This window comes from Narcine bancroftii, chromosome 1 (assembly GCF_036971445.1).
Source record: "Narcine bancroftii isolate sNarBan1 chromosome 1, sNarBan1.hap1, whole genome shotgun sequence".
NCBI classification, from domain to species: Eukaryota; Metazoa; Chordata; class Chondrichthyes; order Torpediniformes; family Narcinidae; genus Narcine; species Narcine bancroftii.
In genome coordinates, this window is record NC_091469.1 from 205615302 (window position 1) to 205639266 (window position 23965).

At 40.7% G+C, this 23965-nt stretch overlaps 1 long non-coding RNA gene across 1 annotated transcript; it reads left to right on the forward strand.

Annotated features, from left to right (window-relative positions):
* Positions 1-11356: 11356 nt before the first annotated feature.
* LOC138747508 (uncharacterized) lies at positions 11357-19065 on the forward strand. The gene is made up of 3 exons (XR_011347533.1): positions 11357-11699; positions 14704-14847; positions 19001-19065. It is a non-coding gene; the product is annotated as an uncharacterized lncRNA (long non-coding RNA).
* Positions 19066-23965: the final 4900 nt, after the last annotated feature.

A 23965-nucleotide genomic window follows, 5' to 3' on the forward strand; every position in this document is an offset into this window, starting at 1 on the left:
GGTGTTTGTGCCAATAGTCCTCTCTTTCGTAAATCTGTAAGAGAGCGTGACAGTGCCTGTAAATAGTTCCTTACAAATATATCCCCTTCCCCCAAGGTGGGACACCCCTCAACTGTACTCCAGAAGGGAAGCCCAAACATCATTTCATAAGGGGACAACCCTACATATTTTCGTGGGGCAGTACAAATTCTCAATAAAGCCAGGGGCAGACACTTTATCCAAGGCATTTTAGTTTCCACCATTAATTTTGTCAATTGCATTTTTAGGGTTCCATTCATACGTTCAACCCTCCCTGAGCTTTGTGGATGCCAAGGGGTATGCAATTTCCAAGAGACCTGTAATGCATTACAAATCAATTGCTGGATTTTTGAACAAAAATGTGGACCCCTGTCTGAGTCTATAGAATCCATTATACCATATCTGGGGATTATCTGCTCTAGGAGGAGGCGAGCTACTGTAGAGGCTGTAGCATTTACTGTTGGGAAGGCTTCCACCCATCGGGTAAAGTGATCTATTACCACCAACAGATACTTCCATCTTTGGACTTGAGGTAACTCTGTGAAGTCGATCTGGATACTTTGAAAAGGGCGTATGGCTAATGGTTGACCTCCCATGGTCCCTGTCCTCATTATCTTCTTATTAATTTTTGTGCATAGGTGACAGTTCTGCACCTCCTGTTGGGCCAAGGTGTAGATTCCCTTACACACATATTCTCGAAGCACTGTGTCACATAAGGCTTGGGTGCCCCAGTGGCTCTGATGATGCAGGTGTTTTAAAATATTGCGAGTTATTTCTTTATTTAGAACCATTCTTCCATCTGGTGTCTTCCATGTTCCATCAGGCAGCTGGCTTGCGCCCAGCTGAGCCATGTCCTTTTCTTCCTTAGCAGTGAAAATGGGAGCCTTCTTTATGCCTTGTCTTATTGGGATTAAGGTCAGCAAACGGACTTCTTGTTGCATGGCTGCCCTTTTAGCTTCTTCATCAGCCAGTCTGTTTCCAATTGCTGTCGGGGTATCTCCCCTCTGATGGCCTGGTATGTAGACCACTGCTATTTCCTGGGGTAATGTCAAGGCTTCTAAAGTCAGAGTAATCATCTGTTCGTGTGCCAATTCCTTTCCTCTTGATGTAATTAGACCACGCTCCTTCCAGATCTTACCAAAGGTATGCACTACCCCGTATGCGTATTTGGAATCAGTGTAAATCGTTCCAGTTTTCTCTGCCAGTATTCTGAGGGCTCTCTGCAAGGCATATAGTTCACAGGACTGTGCTGACCAGCTTCCGGGTAGTCTCGTGGATTCTACTACTTTCCAAGTATTTCCTTCTATTATAGCATACCCACTTCTTCTCATTCCGTCAACACATCTGGCGGAGCCGTCAATGTAGAATTCATATCCTTCTCCCAGAGGAGTATCGCAAAGGTCTTCTCGGGTCTTGGTCTGAAGATCCGTTAACTCGACACAGTCGTGCTCCACCTCTCTCTCTGTTTCACTGCCGTATAAAAACTGAGCTGGGTTGCAGCTATTAATCTTTGCAAACTGTAGATCTTCTCCGACCATTAAAATGGTTTCATACTTTAATATGCGAGAATCAGTCAGCCATCGATGGGCAATTTGTGTTAATAAAACACTCACAGAATGGGAGGTGTACACAGTCATCTTTCCTCCAAAAGTAAGTTTACGTGCTTCCTCTACCAACAGAGCAGCAGCCGCTACTCCCTGGATACACGTCGGCCATACGTGAGACACTGGGTCCATCATTTTGGAAAGGAAAGCCACTGGGTGTCGCTGACCGCCTTTTTCCTGTGTTAAAACTCCCACAGCTGTTCCTTGGTTATGAGTGACAAATAGCTGGAAGGGCTGTTTTAAAGAGGGCAGAGTGAGTACCGGGGCTCGTGTCAGGCGATGCTTCAAGTCCTCAAACCATCCCTCCTCCTCCTGGGTCCATTTCAATGGATATTCATTTTCATTTGTCAGCTTTTCATACATAAACTTCACCAACGCTGAGTAGTCCTCTATCCATAATCTACAGTAACCTAAGAGTCCCAGGAATTGTCTTATTTCCTTCTTATTACGGGGTAACGGTATTCTAGTGATTCCCGCAATCCGTTCAGGGGTAATCCGTTTCTGTCCTTTACTTATCTGGTGTCCCAGATATACCACAGTTCTCTCAACGAACTGTAACTTGTTCCTGGACACCCGTAGACCCTTTTTCCCCAGATAATTCAAGAGTCTAATTGTATCTCCCCTCATTTCTTGTTCCTTGGGTCCTGATAATAGTAAATCGTCCACATACTGCATTAGTTGGGAATCATCAGATTGTGGATAGTCCGCCAGGATTTGTTCTAGCATTTGTCCAAACAGGTTCGGAGATTCAGTGAACCCTTGGGGCAATACAGTCCACCGAAGCTGTCTCCGTCTACCTGTCCATGGATTTTCCCATTCAAACGCGAACATATCTCTACTTTCCTCTTCTAATGGACACGTCCAGAAGGCATCCTTCAAGTCGATAACACTAAACCACTCATGGTCTGGGGGAATCCGACTCATAATAGTATAGGGATTAGGCACCACTGGGTGGCGGGTCTGAACAATAGCATTCAAACTTCTTAGATCCTGAACTAAGCGATAGGATCCATCTGACTTTTTCACTGGGAGTATAGGGGTGTTATAAGGTGACATGCATTCTTCTAATAGTCCGTCTATAAAAAAAAAAATTGTCAGAAATAAAACTTCTCACACATGAGTCTCTTTAAAACTGATGACACGACAAGCTTTATTTACAAGTCTGCAGAGTTGGACTCAACTGGCTTCTCACCAGTTAAGCCCCGATACATACAGTGCATTGATTTTTATACCCTTGTTGTTTGCCCTTCCCCTTCTTATTTATACTGTTTTAATTGGTTAGTATTGCAAAAGCATTCTAAGTACAACTGCATTTTTAATTATCACGTTCGTTACGTACGCTGCGAACTCTACATACACTAAATTCTGTTTCTCACCCTTCTTATCAATCTTTTGTCTCCTGCATGTCTCTCACTATGACCATGAAAAGATATGTTTAAAAAAAACATATCCATCTGAACTTTTTGTCCTTGGCTGCTAGTAAGCTCCCTGTCCGTTCTGGCTTCCCTTTTTATGATTAATCATCACATTTTAACTTAAGCCATTTTAACCTAAATTCTCTATATATAACACGATGTCTTATCAAACCTCCGCAAACTCCTGAGGAAGTAGAGGCATTGATGTACTTTCTTCATGATGCCATTGGTGTGTTGGCTCCAGGAAAGATCCTCCAAGATAGTGTTACAAGATCAAACCAGCAACCACAAAGAAGGCATATCACACAGAGGTAAAGATGAACAATGACTTTATTAACAAAAATTCACCTTCAAACTTTAATTCAAAATCCTCCCTTTTATAACAATGCCCATTGGTTACTATGCAAATTTCTATAACAGTGTAAAACTAATACATTCCCCAGCCTAAATATAGCATATGTAATTAAAGTCTGTTATTTTTTTAACCAGCCCACAGAAAAACTTAGACACAAAACAAACACAAAACACACAAGTCTCACAAAACTTCGATTTCAACTGAAGCAAAGATCACAAACAAAATTCAGTTTGTTTGGTAAACTGAAGCCAAAAGATCTTTGAGAAAGAAAGAGAGAGAGAGCAAAAAATTCGAAGTTGTCTTCTTGAGTTGCTTGAAGAGAGAGGAACAATGGCTTGGTCTGGATCCTTCTGGCTGCCTTCAGAACATTCATCCCTTTTAAAATGCCCAACATTCTAAACTGCCTACCAGACAATGACTCTGCTTGGGCCTCCTTCCACTTCACAGCCACACCCAGTGGTGGTTTGTCTTCCAAGACCAGAAAATTCTAGATCATCTTCTGCACATGCCCAATCCATCTCCCACTCTCTCAGCAGTCCACCTTCACCTTGGCTCTCTAAGACAAATTGTCACTTTCCAACACAAAACCACACAACACATAGGCCAATACACAACACAGAACTCTGTAACACCTCCCCGCTAAAAAAAATATTTTGGTCCACAAGAACAATTTTTGTAACAAGTAATGGAAGTATTACATAAATAAAATAAAATAAAATAAAATAAACACCATATTTTTACAGTACGTATGTAATTAGATTCATATCTACCCAGATGAACATCTTGACAAACAATCTGCTATTATGTTTTCTGTCCCTTTTATGTGTGCAATAATTAAATCATACTCCTGTAACATTAAGCTCCAGTTTAATAACCGTCTGTTCTTATTTTTCATTTTAGGCAGAAAAACTAATGGATTATGATCAATATATATTATTTTTAAAATATATTATTTAGTATTTTTTCAATATGAGTAAACAGACTTTTACAGAATAAGTAGTCTATAATAAAACAGTAAAGCAAACCCATCCCCTCCCCCCTCCCACAACAGATCCCAAAAGGAAAGCATTAAAAATAAACAAAAACATTCAGTAATTAACAATTTACTAAATTCATATTCTTCATATATGGTGTCCACATCTTAACAAAAAAAATCATAATTATTATGTAAATTATGTTATTTTCTCCATATAAATACACGACTTTAACTCAAGATGCCATCGAATTACATTTAACACCGCTTCATCTTTCCAAGACATAGCAATACATTTACGAGCAACTGCCAATGTTAGACGAATAAACCTGTCTGAAACTTATCCAACCCCAAGTCCACTAACGGAGTAAAATAACCCAACAAAAAAATGTTTTGGATCTAAAGGAAATTGAATTTTAAACAAATTTTGAAGAAAAATCCTAATTTTAAACCAGAAAAGGATAGACTTTATCACAAAACCAAACAGAAGGTAGAAATGTTCCAACACATAATCCACACCTGAAACACAGATCTGAATTACTAAATCCATATTTTTTCAATTTTTCAGGGGTTAAATATAACTGATGCAAAAAATTATGATTAACCATACTACATCTTACATTAATTAATTTAGTCAACCCATCATAACACATATTTTCCCAATCCACCAGACTAATCTCACAATTTAAATCATGCTCCCATTTAATCCTAGATGTATCTAAATTTTTAAACCATTGTATTTTATAATAATGCATACATTTCTGATATAAAATCTGAAACCATAAATTCAAATTTAGTTAACTTAGAAATTTTTATTTCTCTTCCAAAATGATCTTTCACTAATGTCAAATTTGATAATAAATAGAGAATTCTCTAAAATCCCAAATTTCTCTTTAAACTGATTAAATGATAAAAATTTACTTTCCTCAAAACAATCCTGCAATCTTTTTATTCTTTTAATCCACCAATCTTCTAAAACTCTATTATTCAATGAAAAAGGAATCAATTTATTTTGATATATTGGGGTTTGAACTGATAAATTACCTTTTGATCCTATTAATAAATTCCTTTTAGTCCAAATTTCTAATCAATGTTTAAAAATTGGTACATTATATTTCTGTAGTAAGACAAAACTCCATTTAAATACAAACTGATGGGGACAAGGTTCCAATATCACAGCCAATTCCACCCGAGCCCAACTAGGAGGGTTCAAGATATCTAACATACAATTAATAAATCTTAATTGAGCTGCTTCATAATAATTTTAAAAATTAGGTAATTGCAATCCTCCAAAAGCATACTGCCAGGTCAATTTATGCATCACTACTCTTGCTAATTTTCCTTTCCATAAAAATTCTCGAACTACTTTATTTAAATCTTGAAAAAAAGGATTTCAGAAGAGAACAGGGAATCGATTGAAACAAATATTGAATTCACGGAAAAATATTCATCTTTATACAATTTACTCGACCTATTAAAGTTAAATATTTCCATTTAATCAAATCCACTTTAATCTTTCTAATAAATGGTACATAATTTAAATTATACAATGATTGAAAATTTACATCAATCATTATCCCTAAGTACTTAATTTTATCAGTCCATCGAAATTTACTAATTTATCTAGACTGATCGTAATTTCCTTCAGAAGTTGGTAGTATTTCACTTTTATCCCAATTCACTTTATATACAGATAATTTACCATATAATTCTAAACAATTTTGCAAATAAATTAAAGGTTGATCCAGATTAGTTAAATATATCAAAACATCATCAGCAAATAAATTAATCTTAAATTCATCCTGTCCAATCCTTTTTCCCGTAATATTCTTGATCAGTATATATTATTAACGGTTTTTGAGCAGTACAAATATACACATCAAAATGTTGCAGCACTAAAACATGTGCTAATAACTCAAATTTTGTTGATGGTCATTAAACCTTTTTGAGAAGTACGAAATAGGATGTTCTACTCCATCACCATCCTGCTTCTGTAACAGTACAGCACCAACAGCGTTGTCACTGGCGTCCATGGCTAAAGAGAATGGCTTTTCAAAGTTAGGGGACAAAAGTACAGGCTGATGGCATAAAATGGCCTTTAACTTCAGAAACACTTCCTAGCATGCATCTGACCAGATAATTTTTTCTTTCTTTCCAAGTAGTTTTGTTAATGGGAATGCAATTTCTTCAAAGTTTTTACAAAATCTACGATAGTAGCCAATCATACCTAGAAATCTCCAAAGAGCTTTCTTATTACCGGGGATAGGGAACACAGTGATAGCCTATACTTTCGCTCCAACCGGTGCCACCTGTCCCTGTCCTACCACATAACCTAGATAAATTACAGTGGCATGTCCAAACTCACTCTTGTACAAATTCACTGTGAGGTGTGCTTCCACCAGTCTCTGAAATAACTGCTCTAATTCAAGAATGTGTTCTTCCCATGTATCCGTACTAATTACTAAATCATCGATAGAGGCTCCTGTGTGCTCTAAACCCTGAATTACTGCATTAATCATTCTCTGAAATGTGCCAGGTGCATTTTTCATCCCAAAAGGCATAACATTATACTCATACAATCCCGAAGGTGTAACAAATGTGGAAATCTCATTGCCTTTCTCTGTCAAAGGAACACACATAAACCAATGGCTTACTTGTGAGATCAATCTTTGTAAGAAACTTAGCCTTCCCCACCTTATCTATACAATCATCTATTCTGGGAATAGGGAATGCAGCAGTCTTTGTCACCACGTTTACCTTTCAATAATATGTACCTAATTGAGTCATCTGGCTTAGGCAGCAGAACACAGGGTGAACTCCAATTTGAACTTGATTTTCAGATGATGACATTTTTGAACATTTAATCCACCTCTTGATCCAATAATCTGCTCTTTTCCTGATTAACTCGATAAGGATGCTGCTTAATTGTCTTAGCATCACCGAACTCCACATCATGACAAGCCACAGTATTTCTTCTTGTAACATCTGGGAATATATCCTTAAATTTCATAAGTAACGTCTTCAATTCTTCCCTTTCTAAGTTTTGCAAAACAATGGAATTTTCCAGCCTTGGGCTTATCACTTTCTGTGCTCCATGGTCTTCCATGAAACTGATCTCCTCCTTATTTTTTTCTATGACTAGGTTGGAATCCTAGTCTCCTCCTCAGTCATTTTCTCAAAGTAAGGTTTAAGCATGTTCACATGACAGACCTGTGTCTCTCTTCGATGATCAGGTATCTCAATGAGATAGGTGATCTGGTTAATTTTTTATTTCACCTTATATGGTCCTGAAAACTGAGTTCTCAAAGGGTTTGACTGCATTGGAAACAAAACCAATACTTTGTCACCAGGTTTAATGTCCCTAATTTTTGCTTTTTGATCATACCGAATTTTCATTTTTCCCTGAGCAGTTTTAAAAATTTTCCTTGCCATCTCCCAAGCCTGATGTAATCTGTTTTTAAATGTGAAAAATAATCCAACAGATTTGATTGTATATCATTATGTATCCACTGTTCCTTCAACAATAGTAATGGACCACTGACTTCATGACCAAACACCAACTCAAATGGACTAAAGCCAAGAGACTCCTGAGTTGCCTCTCTGACAGCAAACAATAACAAATGAATTTCTTCATCCCAATCCTTTTTATTTTCCATGCAATAAGCCCTCATCATATTTTTCACAGTTAAATGGAACCTTTCCAAGGCCCCTTGACTTTCAGAATGATAGGGAGATGACACAATTTGATGGGCTCCCAATTCATACACCACGTGTTGAAATATTCCAGATATAAAATTACTCCCTTGGTCCAATTGAATTTCCCTTGGTAGGCCAAACAGTGTGAAAAATTTTAGCATATCCTTCACAATCGTCTTTGCTTTAATATTTCTCAGGGGTATAGCCTCTCAAGCTGTGCACATGAGTGTAAACAAATATTAATTTCCTGCTTTGGTTTTTGGCAATGGGCCAACACAATCCACTATCACTTTTGAGAAGGGATCCCCGAAAGCAGGGATGGGTTGTAAAGGTGTCACTGGTGGTCCTTGATTCGGCTTGCCCACCAGTTGACAAGTGTGACAGGTTCTACAAAAGTTCACAACATCCTTTCTTAATTTTGGCCAATAAAACTATTTCCTTATCTTTTCTACCATCTTCTACACTTCAAGATGACCTCCTAAAGGTATACTTTGAGCCAACTTTAATATTTCATTCCTGTAAGTTTTGGGAATTACAACTTGCCTTATTTCTGCCCAGTTTTCACTGGCAGGTATCACTTGTGGTCTCCACTTTTTCATCATTATTCCATCTTGAACAAAGTAACCTACTGGCACAGTTTCAATTTCCTGGTTAGACAAAATCTTATCTCTTATCCCAGCAAGATCAGGATCATGCTTTTGTCTAGCTATTAATTCTTCTCTTGACAACAGTAAAGCTGGATCCTTGGGTCTGTCCTTAATACTTGCCTCCACAACAGGATCATCACAGACTTCCTCTACCTCTTCCCTTTTTTCTAGACATGGCTCTAGTAATTGCACATGCAGGGTAGATTTCCAAATCCTTTTCGGACTCATAAACCAATGGCTTACTTGTGAGTTTCACTGCAGGTATGACTTTACCCTCTGCTAAATCATTCCCTAACAAAAGAGAAACTCCATCCACTGGCAGACTTGCACTTATCCCTATCATAACCAGGCCATTAACTAAGTCTGATCTATGCAAAGGATTAGGCTCTGCTTCACCACCAATGCCTTTAATTAAATTCTCATCTCCAGTATTGGTCTCCTCACCAAAATTCGAAACATTGCTTAATACAAGCAATTGGGCTGCTCCAGTATCCCGCAGGATTTTAACTGGCACTTGATTGGATCCTTCTTTAACCAAAATGAAACCTTCAGTCACGAATGGTTTAAAAATATCCCTAACTTTCTCACTCTGAACACAGGCAGTTGGTACCATCCTTTTCTCTTTCTTCCCTTTCAGTACAGGACAATTTGCTATTATGTGCCCTGGCTTCTTACAATAATGGCATAAAACACTCGAAAAAATTTCCTTCACCCATTTCTCTTCCTCTCTTAACTTTAACCTCACTTCTAGATTTTCTTTCTAGTCGACTTGGATTATCAGCAGTATTCCTTTGAAAGGCTTTCCCTGGTGTCCACTTAGGCTTGTGGGTTAAGGCATATTCCTCTGTGAATTTAGCCAATTCTTGCCAAGTTTTTATATTTTTCTCTGCCAAGTACACTTGAATATCGTCAGGAACACAATTTTTAATCTCCTCAACTAGAATGAGTTCCCTCAATAAATCAAAGTTATTTTCTACTTTCATTGCGGCACACCACCGATCAAAACACACAAACTTCCTATAAGCAAAGTCCAGGTAAGATTGGGTTGCTGCTTTTTTTAAACTCCTGAACTTTTGTCTATAAGCCTCTGGGACTAGTTCTTAAGATCGGAGTATAGCCTGCTTTTCAAATTCGTAATCAGCTGCTTGTTGAACCGTGAGACACTAATACACCTGTTGGGCTTTCCATTTAAGAACACTTTGTAGCAGGAGTTACCACTGGTCTGGTGGCCATTTTAAATTTACAGCTACTTTCTCAAAATGCTGAAAATACTGGTCTATTTCAGCTTTCTCAAATAGAGGAACTAACCTCACTTCTGTACTGATCAGAATCCTCTCCTCCTGACCAGCACATGGGTTTTGGGCTTCTCCCTCTCCTTGCATTAGTCAGCTTTAATTTAGCTAGTTCTAGCTCATGCTTCTGTTCTTTCTCTCTCTCCTTCATTTCTGCCTGCCTTACTGGTTCCCGTTCGGCTTTCCTTTCAGCCTCTCTTTTTTTTTCTTCTAACTCTAGTTTTCTCAAAGCCAACTTTACTTCCTCTGAAGTTTGCTCCTTTGGAAACTGTTCCAATGCAGCTTCTTTAAATACCCCCTTTCCTACATAGTGCTTAACAACCTTTCGGGCAATTTCCTTTTTTTTCATCCCAGTTATTACTGTAAGAAGTTTTAACTTGCCAACTATAACCATCAGTTCTGACTTTTTAGCCATTTTTAAATTAACCACTAAAGGGTTAGCTATGAACTGGTCAATATTCATAGTTGCTGGTGATTTATACACCCACCGTTTATTTTTAATTTTAAGCTGGAGGTTGAGTCAAACTCGGACAAGTGATAACTAAGCACAAGTCAATCGCCCCTAAAGCTTCCAAATTGGTTTGATCCCAGATGATGCCCCAAATTACGTTACAAGGTCAAACCAGCAACCACAAAGAAGGCTTATCACACAGGGGTAAAAATGAACAATGACTTTATTAACAAAAAATTCACCTTCAAACTTTAATTCAAATCTCCCCTTTTATAACAATGCCCACTGGTTACTATGTAAATTTCTATAAAGTGTAAAACTAATAAATTCCCCAGCCTATAATAACATATGTAATTAATTAAAGTTTAAGTTATTTTTCCAACCAGCCCACAGAAAAACTTAGACATGAAATACACACAAAACTTACAAAACTTTGATCTGAACCAAAGCAAAGATCAGTTGTCTTCTTGTGTTGCTTGTGTTGCTTAATTGAAGAGAGAGGAACCATGGCTGCCTTTGGAACGTTCATCCCTTTTAAAATGCCCAACATTCTAAACTGCCTACCAGACAATGACTCTGCTTGGGCCTCCTTCCACTGCACAGCCACACCCAGTGGTGGTTTGTCTTCCAAGTCCAGAAATTTCTAGATCATCTTCTGCACATATCCAGTCCATTTCCCACTCACTCAGCAGTCCACCTTCACCTTGGCTCTCTGAGGCAAACTGTCACTTTCCAACACAAAACCACACAACACAAAGGCCAATACACAACACAGAACTCTGTAACAATAGAACAAGAATTGATGTTTGATCTGTCTAATTTTGGAACTGTTGCTGCCCTCTGTGACTGTTCCTGTCTGGAATTGTGACCCACAGACCCTTCAGACATCAATCCCTGCCAGTTCAGGATCAGTCAGAGTTCAAGTAGCACCAGTAACATCCTGCACATAGTCACCCTGGTCAACTATTGTGGTTGATCTAGGTGGAGGGAGGACATGCTGGCTCACACTATTCCTAGGACATCAGGACAGGTTCTGGGGAAGGTGGTACATGAACAGGATAGATGTTTGGGCATCTATCCATGGGGTAGGTTCCCTGGTATTTTGACTGAAAGGGAAGTTAAGGAAAGATTCAGAAGGGAGCGGAGCAGAACTGGAAAGGGAACACAGTGAGATAGTGAGATGTTTCACAAGTCACTGCAAACAAACCAAATTCTGGCAAAACATAATGGTACCAAGTTAAACACAAGGTGAGTTGTAAACAAGACAGATGAGAAGATACATGGGAATACGATAGCTGTTTGGGAAACATGGTTCAATGAGGAGTGGTGAAAGGAACTGAACATTGAGCAATTATCAGGAAACATCTCACTCTGACTTTCAAATGGAAGGGTAGTCATTGATTTAGGGGAAGGGGAAGAGTTTTACCACATAGAAACAGGCCCTTCAGCCCAACTTGTGTGTGTCAGCCATGATAGTGCCGTTCGCCTGTGTTCTGTCCAGATCCCTCTAAACTTTTCCTGTTCATTCAGAGGAGATGTGAAGGGAATCTTGTTTACCCAGAGAGCAGTAAGCATATGGAACACTCTGCCTGAGTGTCACTGACTGTGGACCAAATGATGGTCAGTGGGATCATAGTATTTCCATGCTGCATGAGTCTGTGACTCTCTATGAAGTGACGGATCACAGGTATGGAGCGGTGTTCAGTCTGAAGGATAGCTCATAGGTTTTACAGACTATAAGTAGATGCCTCAGTGCTGGGAAGAGGTTAAACTGCAGAGGAAACATTAGGCAGTCAATGCATCTCCCAAAAATCCAAGTCGTGCCTCAGAATGATAAAGATCTAAACCCAGATTTCTGGATAACCTTTATCCTCTCATACAGGGCCTGTCACTTGCATACATGCCTCATCTATCATTGGGACACAATTTTAAGAAATATCTAAATTGACTGTATGAAGGACATCAGATTTGCACGGAGTTGGAATCACTACAAACAAAACGCAAAGAGGAAAAACGTGGTTTTAAATTGTGCTTCTTTAATGATGTTGCTGGGATCATATTCCTAAACCCTCTGCCTCAATTAAGGAAATGCATAAAAACATTGCAAGAAAGGACTGTAAGGTTCCCACCAAATATTTTATATCATGTGTTCTTTATTTTCCACCTTTGATCCTCTCTGAAATACTTGGGCTAATTGTGTTTCTGTTTCTGTGTTCACATTTAGGCTCTGTTAGTTGATTATACACTTATATACAGACACACACACGCACGCACACAAGCATGCACATCCATGCACATGGAAGCGCACACACACACACACACACACACACACACACACACAACCATATAACCACTTACAGCACAGAACAGGCCAGTTCGGCCCTACTAGTCCATGCTGTTACAAATCCCCACCCTCCTAGTCCCACTGACCCGCACCCGGTCCATACCTCTCCAGTCCTCTCCTCTCCAGTCTTTTCTTAAATGTAATCAATGATCCCTCCTCAACCACGTCTGCCGGAAGCTCATTCCACATCCCTACCACCCTTTGCGTAAAGAAATTTCCCCTCATGTTCCCCTTATAATTTTCCCCCTTCAATCTTAAACCATGGCCTCTAGTTTGAATCTCCCCCACTCTTAATTGAAAAAGCCTATTCACATTTACTCTGTCTGTCCCTTTTAAAATCTTAAACACCTCTATCAAGTCCCCCTCAATCTTCTACGCTCCAGAGAAAAAAGCCCTAGTCTGCACAATCTTTCCCTGTAACTCAAACCTTGAAATTCTCATGAACCCTCTCTGCACTCTCTCTATTTTGTTTATATCTTTCCTATAATTTGGTGACCAAAACTGTACACAGTACTCCAAATTTGGCCTCACCAATGCCTGGGAAGCTGGATCCCTAGGTAAAAGGACTCACCAGCACGATTTCCCTTTTATATAGATTGTGAGTTGGGTAATAAGGCAGCTTCTCTAAGTAAAAAGGGCTTTAGATAGGTTTTCAGATATTTACTTTTGCATTAAATAGGAACCCTTCAGTGTGTAGGGAGATAACGTATATGTGTGAGAATCATAAGGTAGTGATCATGGGAGATTTTAACTTCCCTCACATTGATTGGGATACCCATACAGTTAGAGGGCTGGATGGGCTAGAGTTTGTTAAATGTGTTCAAGATTGTTTTCTAAATCAATTAGTAGAAGAACCGACTCGGGACAGTATAATACTGGATCTCCTGTTAGGGAACAAGCTAGGTCAGGTATCGGACATTAACGTTGGAGATCCAATTGGGTCTAGTGGTCATAATTCTGTTAGTTTTAAGGTAGTTTTAGGGAAGAGCAAGGAGGGGCCTAAAGTTGAGGTTCTGGATTGGAGAAGAACAAATTTTGAAGGAATAAGCAGGGATTTGGGGAGTATTGAGTGGGACAGGATATTTTCAGGTAAGGATGTAAATGAAAAATGGAGGATATTCAAAAAAGAAATTTTGAGGGTACAGAGTAGATATGTCCCAGTGAGGATCAAAGGAAAGGGACAGGACAGGACATGAGTCACAGCAGCACTTCCCTCTGCTGTGATGTAGAAAATATGCGCCAGGAAGTTAATCACTTTTATTATGATTTCGACTGAGTCCATGATCATTTGCAATGATTTGTGTTAGGATTAGCTATAAAAAAAACACATGCATTTATAAAACACTTTGCTCGACCTCATAACACCCATTGCCTCTTTCAGCCAATGGAGCGCCCATTGGCAGAGCAATTCACGTTATTGTTTATCTTCTCTATAAACTTGATTTCACTTCTCTTTGGGGGTTCAATTCCAATGTGAACTTCAATCTAGAAATCAATCCATCTGCATACCTGGCAATGTGGAAACTTGTACTGAAGCTTTGGAGCCGTATGTTCTAATTAAAATGGGGCTGACACTAAACAGCCCATTGAATGCCAGCAGTTCTATTTCGTTCGTAATGTTTTACCATCTAAACAGCTCAGAGTCAATTATTTCCAGTTGTGGATATATAGATAATAATGTATCCAATATTGCTATCGGGTTTCACTCTCATATAGAAGTGAAATCTATTGGCCTGGATGCATGCAAGAAGAAACTTGCCGACTATTTCCTCTACGTAAATAGTTAAGGTTGGATCCACTCTTCTTTTTAAACTGTCGCTATAAATAACTGCATAAATCTAACTGCGAGTACCTAGAATGACCTTCTGTGAAATGTTACTTCAAGTAACTGCACTTGTCTCATTGCAGCCCTCCAGTGTTCCATCTTTCTGCAACAAACACATCTAACAAAGGAAAATCAAGTTCAAACACTATTTCAATAATTCGCCGCAATTTATTGCAAGAACACTCTCGCCATTCCACCAGTCACTACTTTGGCAAGAAATTAAATTGGTAAACCGGCTGTACACCTTCTCCTGCGTCTGGGATTGGGTGAATATTGTGCTTCAAGTATATTTCAAACTGTTTGAAGATTGGAATGGATCAACATCACAGTTTGATATTGTTTGCATCTTTTTTTGAATATTTCATTGATAGATTTACAAACTCAAACCATTTCCGGTAATCAATCACAAATTACAGTTATCCATTATACACAAAATCCGCCATTGGGCCTGAGCCATTTTTCCCCTCTCCTTCCCCCCTCCCCATACTCAGAAGACCAAAATTATGCACACATTCAAGACACCCACAACAATGTGAAGGAGCACATCAGGAATTTGTCACAGCCCAACAGCTGACACCCAGGCTGGAACATTTTTCTTGACTTTACTTGATTGGGATGGAATGGAATGAACCCCCCCCTCACCCCTCCCTCAGTAGGGTAGGCAGGGAAGGGCGACGAGATATTCAGATCCACACTATAACTGTGCTCCTATGAAATTTAAATCTGGTTGTCAAATTTTTAGAAAAGTTTTATATTTTTTCTTTAAGTTATAGGTAATTTTCTCCAGGGAACACAGCTTTGCATTTCTGCATTTCATCACGCAATGCCCAAGTGGGAGTCAGATTTCCAGGTAACCGCTATGCACTTCCTGGTCACTGCCAATGCGATAATTAGAAATCAGATTTGGAATTTGGACTGTTCATCTTAACCCTTATGTCCATCATATTTCCCAACAGGAACAGCTCTGGGTCCTGTGGGAATTCTTTACCTATGATTTTTTTTTCTAGGGCTTGGCCTAGTTCCATCCAGAAGGGTTTCACCTTGGTAATTATCCAGCTTACGTGCATAAGGATTCCTGAGGAAATGCCACATTTGAAGCATTGATCTGAAATTTCTGATTTAGCCTTAATCAATTTTTGCGGAGTCAAATGCACCAATCTACACCATGCATTAATAATTGTGGTCATGCTGCTCCAACACAGGTCTGACCAGCACCGCTCATCAATCATTGTTCCTAAGTCTGACTCCCATGTTTGCCTTGATTAGTGAAGGCCCGGTTTAGTGCCTTCCGCTTGGAGTAAGAAATACGTCACCAAGATGAACTTCCATGTGTTCCCCTTTTGAATCAGGGTCTCTATGTCACTGCACATCAGTAAGGTCATGGATGGACCTAATTTGTCCCTCAAGAAAGACCTTCAGATAAGGTAGCAGAAGAACGTCTTATTTCACAAGTCATATTTATTTCTGAGTTGCTCAAATGACATTAGTTTCCCCTGCTCGTAACAGTCCTCAATACACCTGATCCCCTTTCAACACCAGGTGTTCAGGATCTTGTTGTCCTCCATCATTTCTATTTGGAATCAGGGGCATTTTTTTGTGTCAGGCCCACTTTAGACCCTACATATTGATTAATTTTATCCCGTATAGAAATTGTGTTTTAATATGGGGCTGTCTTTTTTTTGTCTGATGATAATTTAGTATGAGTTTGCAACTTCTTTATTGGGAACAGATTCTTTCAATTTTAAAATTTGTGTGCTTTGGCTGCAAATCATTCAGCCATCCCCCTTTCGAGCAGTTTCAATGCTCGTCCATTTAGGCAGGAGGTGGTGCAACTTCCCTCCACCTCTGACACTATGTGCCTAGGTGGAGGGACTCAGGGGGAAATAGACAGGCTGATCCCCCTTTTTTGCATTTACAAAAGAATGTGAAGCATAGGAAATGCAGAGATTATCTGTCTTGAAGCCTCTATAGGCCCTTTTATAGTAAGAATTAGTGATTTGTAGACAGGTTTCCTCTGCCTTTAAGACGCTCCTCTGATCTGCATAAAAGATCCAAAGGTGGATTGGCGGGTCCAACTAGCTCCAGGTTCCCGTCGCCAAGGGTGGTAGTGTCAGAGGTGGAGCAAATTCACTCCACCTCCTGCATAAAAGGATTACTGCTGAAAGCGGCTCCAAACAGGAAAGTAAGATGATTGACATCGTGCTGACAGCCACGTCACCCCATTGCACTGTCACAGAGCGGCTGGTGGAGCTGTCAGGCTGTACTCGGTCACTTTGACCCGCACCCTCACACTGCTCGCTCCCTCACACTGCCTGCTCCCTCACACTGCCTGCTCCCTCATGCCACCCTGCTCCAGGCAGGGCTGTCAGGTAGTGAGATGACGGGACTATCAGGAAATGTGGCGGCGGGGCTGTGAGGCAACAGAGGGGGGGGAGTGGGATTAGTAATGTGGGAAATGGGGCAAGAGGAAGGAGGAATTGAAGAGAGAGGGAGAGGGTGGGGAGGGGAATGGAGAAGGGAGCAGAGTGGAGGGGTTGTCAGACAGCTGAGCGACGGGGCTGTTGGGATGCAGCAGGATGGTAGGATCAGTGTAGGGCTGATGGAGCAAGAGGAATGGGGAATCGAAGTTAGAGGAAGGGGAATAGAGAGGGAGGGAATGAAGAGGAAGGGAGAGGGGTGATGGGGCTGTCAAGCAGCGGGATGGCAGAATCCACAGATCTAGACAAAGATGGGAAACTGACTTAAATATTAGTATTGGAGAAAAAAACTGGTTGGAATTGTGTCAGGATGGTATGGTAAATACAGTAAATGTTAGATATAGATTGGTCCAAGATAACTTTTTACATCAATTATATCTTACCCCACAAAAATTAAACAGGTTGAAATCAGATCTATCAGATAAATGTTTTAGACGTAATCAAGATAGGTACTTTTTTTACACTCCTCTTGGTCATGTTCAAGATTGTGACATTTTTGGACAGAATTAGCAATATTTTTCAAATGGGTTATGAAAGTCAAATTTCTTCAAGATCCAATAAGTTTCTTGTTAGGTAATCTTTCTGGAAATAGGCCAAAATGAAAGCTTAACAAGTATCAAATGCAATTTGTGAAAATTGTATTGGCAGCTGCAAGGAAAACTATAGCAGTCTCATGGAAATTAGATTCAAATTTGGGAATAGATAGATGGCACTCTGAAGTGCATAGTTGTATACTTCTTGAAAAAATTACATACAATTTGAGGAATAAATATGATTTTTTTTAAAAATTTGGTGCCCATATTTACATATTGTAGGTATTCAATTATGAAAGCATTCCCTAAACCTTGAACCTTCTCAACTCCTTGGTGAATATGTTAAAGTCAAAATTTAATTGAATTTATTGAATTTTTTTTGTAGCCACATATTTTTTTCTTATTTTATTTTCTATCTTTTTTCTTTCTTTCTATAATTCACCCTTGTTATGTTATTGGGTTTATCATTTTTGGGGGATGGTGTGGGAGGAATTGAGAAAGATAAATACTATGTATTATTATAAATAATAATACTATGTATTATTATTTATACAATAACAAAAGATATTTCTGTACTTGGGCATTAATACATGTATGAAATTTAAATAAAATTTTCAAAAAAAAGGCAGCAGGCAGGGGGCTGTCAGGCAGCAGGGCGGGGGCTATAAGGCAGCAGGCTGGGGAGGCTGTCAGGCAGTAGGGCAGGGGTGCTGTCAGGCAGCAGGGTGAGGGGCTGTCAGGCAGCAGGGTGGGGGGGCTGTCAGGCAGCAGAGTGGGAGACTGTCAGGCAATGGGGTGGTCGCAGGGTGGCCGCAGCTAGGCTACCCATCCCGCCCCCCTTTTGCCCTGAGAAGCCAGCGCACTGCTCTGGGCTACATAAGAGGACTGCCCATCTGCCTTTTCAGTCCTCACCATAAAGGGTAAATCCGCCTTTTTTAAAAAAATGTGAGCAGGCAATAATGTGGCTTTTGTGCATAAAAACCCCTTATGTAAAAGGGGCTTAAGGTATAGCTCACTGATCACTTTCCTGTGTCACTGATCCTTCCAGCTGAAAAACTTCTCACATCCCTGTACTCCTCCAAATCTGGTCCCTTGAGGTCAGCATCGTGAGTTTAACTTCTAAGGGTCACGGCCTTCGCCAAATCTTTCCACTCCTCTTTCAGGAAGTCCTTAGGTTCAATTTTGGCTGAAGGTTGCATTTCTCAGACCCGTTCTTTGTGAATATGTTTAGAGAATGATGTTCATTTAGCTATTTATGCTGGCATTCACTTTTAAAATGCAAATTACATTAAAATATTCAAAGGTTGTAAAGCAAAGGTTTGAAGGTAATGTAAATTATAAACCCTCTATATTTTCTTTTGTATCCTCAGTCACAGAAATTTCAATATCCAGCACCAAGATGAGATGAAAATGTATGGATGGCTTTGACTGAGAGACAGTAGGTGTTTTTCTCCTGCAGCACCTGGGTAGCCCTCCAGGGACCCCGGTGTGATTAGTGGGCTAACGGTGCTTCCAGCACCTTTCAAGCTGGTGGGGGATCGACCCAGTAAATTGCCAACACTACAATTTAAGGGGGATCCCGCCCCTGCGATGACGCGGTAGGTGACACATCACGCAAACTATCAGTGGTTGTCTCCCTGTCCCCTCCCACCAGCTGTCAGTCGCCCCCCCTCCACTGTCAATTGTGGTTCCCCCCCCCACACTGACCCCTCCGCCCCCGCAGCAGCCAACCCCTCTGCCCCTGCCGATCGCAGTGACCCCTCTGGCCTTGCTGATAGCGGTGACTCTTCTGCCTCCGCTGATCACGGTGACCTTTCTACCCCTGCCGATCGCAACATTCCCACCCCCCGCAGCCAGTGACCTCTCACCCCCAATTGTGGCCCCCACACCATGGCAGCAACCCCTCTCTTCCCCCACCCCCACAATCACAGCAGATACTTCAGCAAGTGCTGACGTCACAGGAGTAAATGGGTCGGACATATTTGTTTCAAGCCGCCAGTGGACATGACCTGGATAAGTTTAACTGGGTTCCCTGACTACCTCTGAGGTAGGGCAGGGAACCAGTTGATTTAGGATCTCACTGACCGGTCGAATCCTTTCAAGCTGCCTTGTGAGTGGGGCGCTAACCGGGCAATTTGCCTGGTTAACCCATTTTACAAAGCTTGAAAGCACTTAATAGTGCAGCAATTCGAACTGCTGCCTCGCCTTCCCATTGATCCAAGATCAACCCAGTCTTTGGTGACTGTGGCTGCATGGGTTTCTCCCAGGAGCTCCCACATCCCAAAGGTGCACTGACTGGTAGTTTAATTGGCCATTTGATTATCCCTAGTGTCCAGGTGAGTGGTTGTCCCTGGAGATGGTTGATGGGAATGTGCGGAGAACACAGTCTGACTGGTATAAGTGAGAGTGAAATGAAACTAGTGTGCCAACAAGTCTGTTTCTGGGCTGTAGGCCTCTGAAACTGCAGCGGAGAATGATTTGTATTGTGAATGCCACGGAAGAACTCACAATGAAGGAGAGCTCCCCGTGATTGCTCCCCTCCTCGCTCTATTTCCCCTCACTTTGGCAGCCTTCATTTTCCCTCAGGAGTTACTTCAGAAATCGCTCACCTTGAGAAATTGTTCCCCTTCAGTTATAACCCACACATATGGGTTCTGGTCGAGTTCCCTAGAATAGTGGTGTTTGCTGTCATGTCTGGACAAGCAACCGCCTGTTACAGTTTTCCCTATAACGAACTCATTCAGAAATGTGTCTGCACAAGGCCAAAGGGCATCCATTTACCACTGGAAGACATCTGATTACTGCAGGCTGATGACAAACTACAGAAAAGGAAACCAAACAATAGCTGAAGCAACAAATTTGTGGCTACATTTAAATTTAGGTGCTACAAAAGTCCTTATTTGCATTAGTTTGATTTTTAGATAATTCAATTACTCACAAAACCTGCAGATTTGAACAAGCTGCCTCCTGCCTGGGGCCAATATAGACAATTTTCTTTGTAATCTTCCTGTGATATGTTTACAATAATTGTAATTTAATACATATTGAAATAGGAAACAATGAACATGTGCATATGATGAAAGGCGGACCCTGCAGTTAATGAGGAGAGAAGGAAGAGTCTGGGTGTGATTACTGATGATTCTCAGTCTGCTTCCAGTGAAGCTGCCATCTTCAAAGCTAATCAACTTGACACTACGTTGTGAAGACAACCAACTAATGCACAACAAGTTAGTCTAAGCTTGACGACGCACCCAAGCAAGAGATTGTTTAAGCTCTGCTTTTGGATAGCATTCCTAAACAGGAATTGGTAGTTAATGAAAGTATATCTGTGTTCTTTGGAGTTTAGAAGAATGTGGGGTGATCTTATTGAAGCATGCAAGATCCTAAGATGGTGAATCTGGTATTATTGACCCTGGATGATTGGGGAGGTTAGATCTTTGGGAATATGAATGAGGAATTAGATAGTGATTTGTAAAGCTGAAGGCAAAGGGAAACTGGCACAGAAGTCCTGGGACAGATCAGACATAACCATCTTGAATGGGGGGGGGGGGGGGAGGGTAAATGATTCAGAGGCCAACTGCTCCAATTTTATTCTCTTCTCATGAATGGCCTTCTTAAAAATTCTGTTTCTCCCACATTCCAAATTCCCCATCCCAACCCACTGGTGCTTTGTGTTTGCTTTCTCCAACGTGGAGGAAACCTCATCATGAGAACTGAATGTTAATTAATTGCTGGTTTGTCATTGCTCTCCTACTTTGTTGGTGGTACTGTTAAGTGTAGCAGTTAAGCACAATGCTATCACAATGCCAGCACCCAGGGTTCGAATCTGCTGCAGTGTGTAAGGAGTTTGCTCCAGTTCCTCCCATATTCCAAGGACGTGTGGAGTTAGCAGGTTGATTGGCTGGGAGGGCCTGTTACTTCTCCTCTCAGGCCTGTGGATTTGGATGAATGTCCAGAACTTAGTCTTCCTCTGCCAATGCAAGGCTAACACATCTGAAGGGAGAGAAATACCCCCCTTTTCAGTTCCTTCTCTGTGGCTGGTTAATTTGAAACTCTGCGCTCTCCCTGCGATTCATCACCCTGTATTTGTGCTTCCCCATTCATGGCTAATCCATCCCAGTCCTCAACTCCTCCCTCTCTGACACTTTTCCATCCCCCTCAGTTCCACGGTCTTGCAAAATGTTATCTACCTCCTCTTTAAGTCCTCTCAGTGATTCAGTCTCCATAACCCCTCGAGGAAGAGAATTCCAGAGATTCACCTCCCTCTCCAAGAAAGTGCAATTCAATCATTGTTAAGAACTTTCTGGTATAAAAATTTACCACACTAACATTCTGATGTTGTAAATTAAATTTATCTTATGTGCAATGTGGAATGAAGATGGCTGAATTTTTGATATTAACTCATATTGAATGGTAATCAGCCACAGAGAATTCAATTTGGGTGTAGAGAAGGTAATTGGAACAAAGGAGATATCTCTGATAGGGTGAGACTGCAATGTGGCTGTTGATGTGCAGGTAAAACCAGATTAAGTTTCTTTGTCTGTGCGATAAGTGGAGCAGACTGTACAAAGAAAAAGGAAAAGACAAGAAAAAAAAATGAGAAAAGATAACCGGTAAAAAAAAATGGCCAGTTTTGATACAAACAGGAAGAACAAATGAATTATTGAAGACTGGTGAGTGCGATATTGAATCTGGAAGACTGCAACATGCCCAGACAGAAGATTAGTTCTGGTTTTTCAAGCATGCGCTGGTCCTCATTATGACGGCACAAGATGTCATAGAGAGAGGTCAGACTGCGGGGGGTGGGATCAGGAATTAAAATGGCAGCATCCAGAAAATGGGGACCACTTCCACAGATGGAACACAAGTGCTCTGTGTTTGCTTTCTCCAACGTGAAGGAAACCTCATTATGAAAACTGAATGCTAATGAATCACTGCTCCATCATCGCTCTCCCACCCTAACCTCAGCCATGTCCTGCCTGTGACCGCGGGGGTTCCCCCGCCCCCAGGTGTAGTGATGTTTCCCTGCATCCCAAAGTTGTGGGGGTAGATGAATTATGTGATAAATTATTGTAGGTAAATGGTTGAATTAGAGTGAGTTAGTGTCTATGTGTGAGCGAGAGTAAGTTACCAGGTGTACGGGCATACAAGAAGGGAATAGGATTAATGGCTTTCAACACTTGGCACAAATCCAATGGGCTGAGTGGCCTCTTTCTGTGTCATGGTAAGTAAAATATTATAAGCAATGATTTGGTCAGTGAACAGAAACATAATATATATGGGAAAATAAGGTTGAAAGGAAAAATACACCAACCACGATTCAAATGGTTGGGCTGACTCGATGGGCTGAATGGCCTAATTCTGCTCCTCTTCTTATGGTTGTGTATTGTATCAAGAGGATGCAATGTGAGTCACCTTATGCTGTCAGTTGTCAATTGTTTATGATGGGTTGATGCCACCAAAGAAGGTCAAAGACTAAGCTTCCTGTCTAAACTTGTCAGAGCAGCAGTGCTACAAGTTGCATTGCACAGGGGAGTAAATCACAGGAGATTAACATAAAGTGTGTCCTTATTGCCACGAAATATCACAACAGTAAAAGGAAACAAAGGAATAAATATTTACAATTGAAGTGTGAATTGGAAGATGTACTTACTCTTTAGCTGCTGTGAGACAGACTTTTCAGGCTTAACGCTTTGTGACTCTTTCCTTTGCCAGAAGCTTGCTTCCTGCCATTGTCAGCCGAGATGCTGGTGACCTCCACCTTCCTCCTCGCTCCTCAATGAGCAGACAGCCACGAGCCCTTGCAGCCACACCCTGGGCTGGGTTCCCGGCTCAGTGCACAGTGCTGGGGTTAAGCATATCTTCCAGCAGTTTCCTCTGTCACAGACCACACCTGGAAAACCCATGCTGGAAACCAGTTATCTGCAGCCCAATTCCTTTCAATAATGTTACATTGTGTTATTGCCAACAACCTTTGCTGTTGTATCTCATCTTTAGTACCGTGATTTTACTCATAGGTTTTCAGCAGAATTGTATCCTTGTCTGAGACTTTTGTTGTAATGTCTAAATATTAAAATAAAATAGCTTCTTCCCGCAGGTAGTGAGACTGTTGAATGGTATCTTATAACCTGAAAGGGGGTAATTTATTCCAAAATATTAAAAGATATAATATAAAATACATGTTTGTGTGTGTGTATATATATGTGATAATTATGTGATGTGTATTGTGCATGGTGGACTGGAGAAATGCTGTTTTGTCAGGTTGTGTATATAATAAACATACTTGAAGTTGATTCAGTGTGACTTTGTAGCTGCCATGGATCCTCACTGTCTTC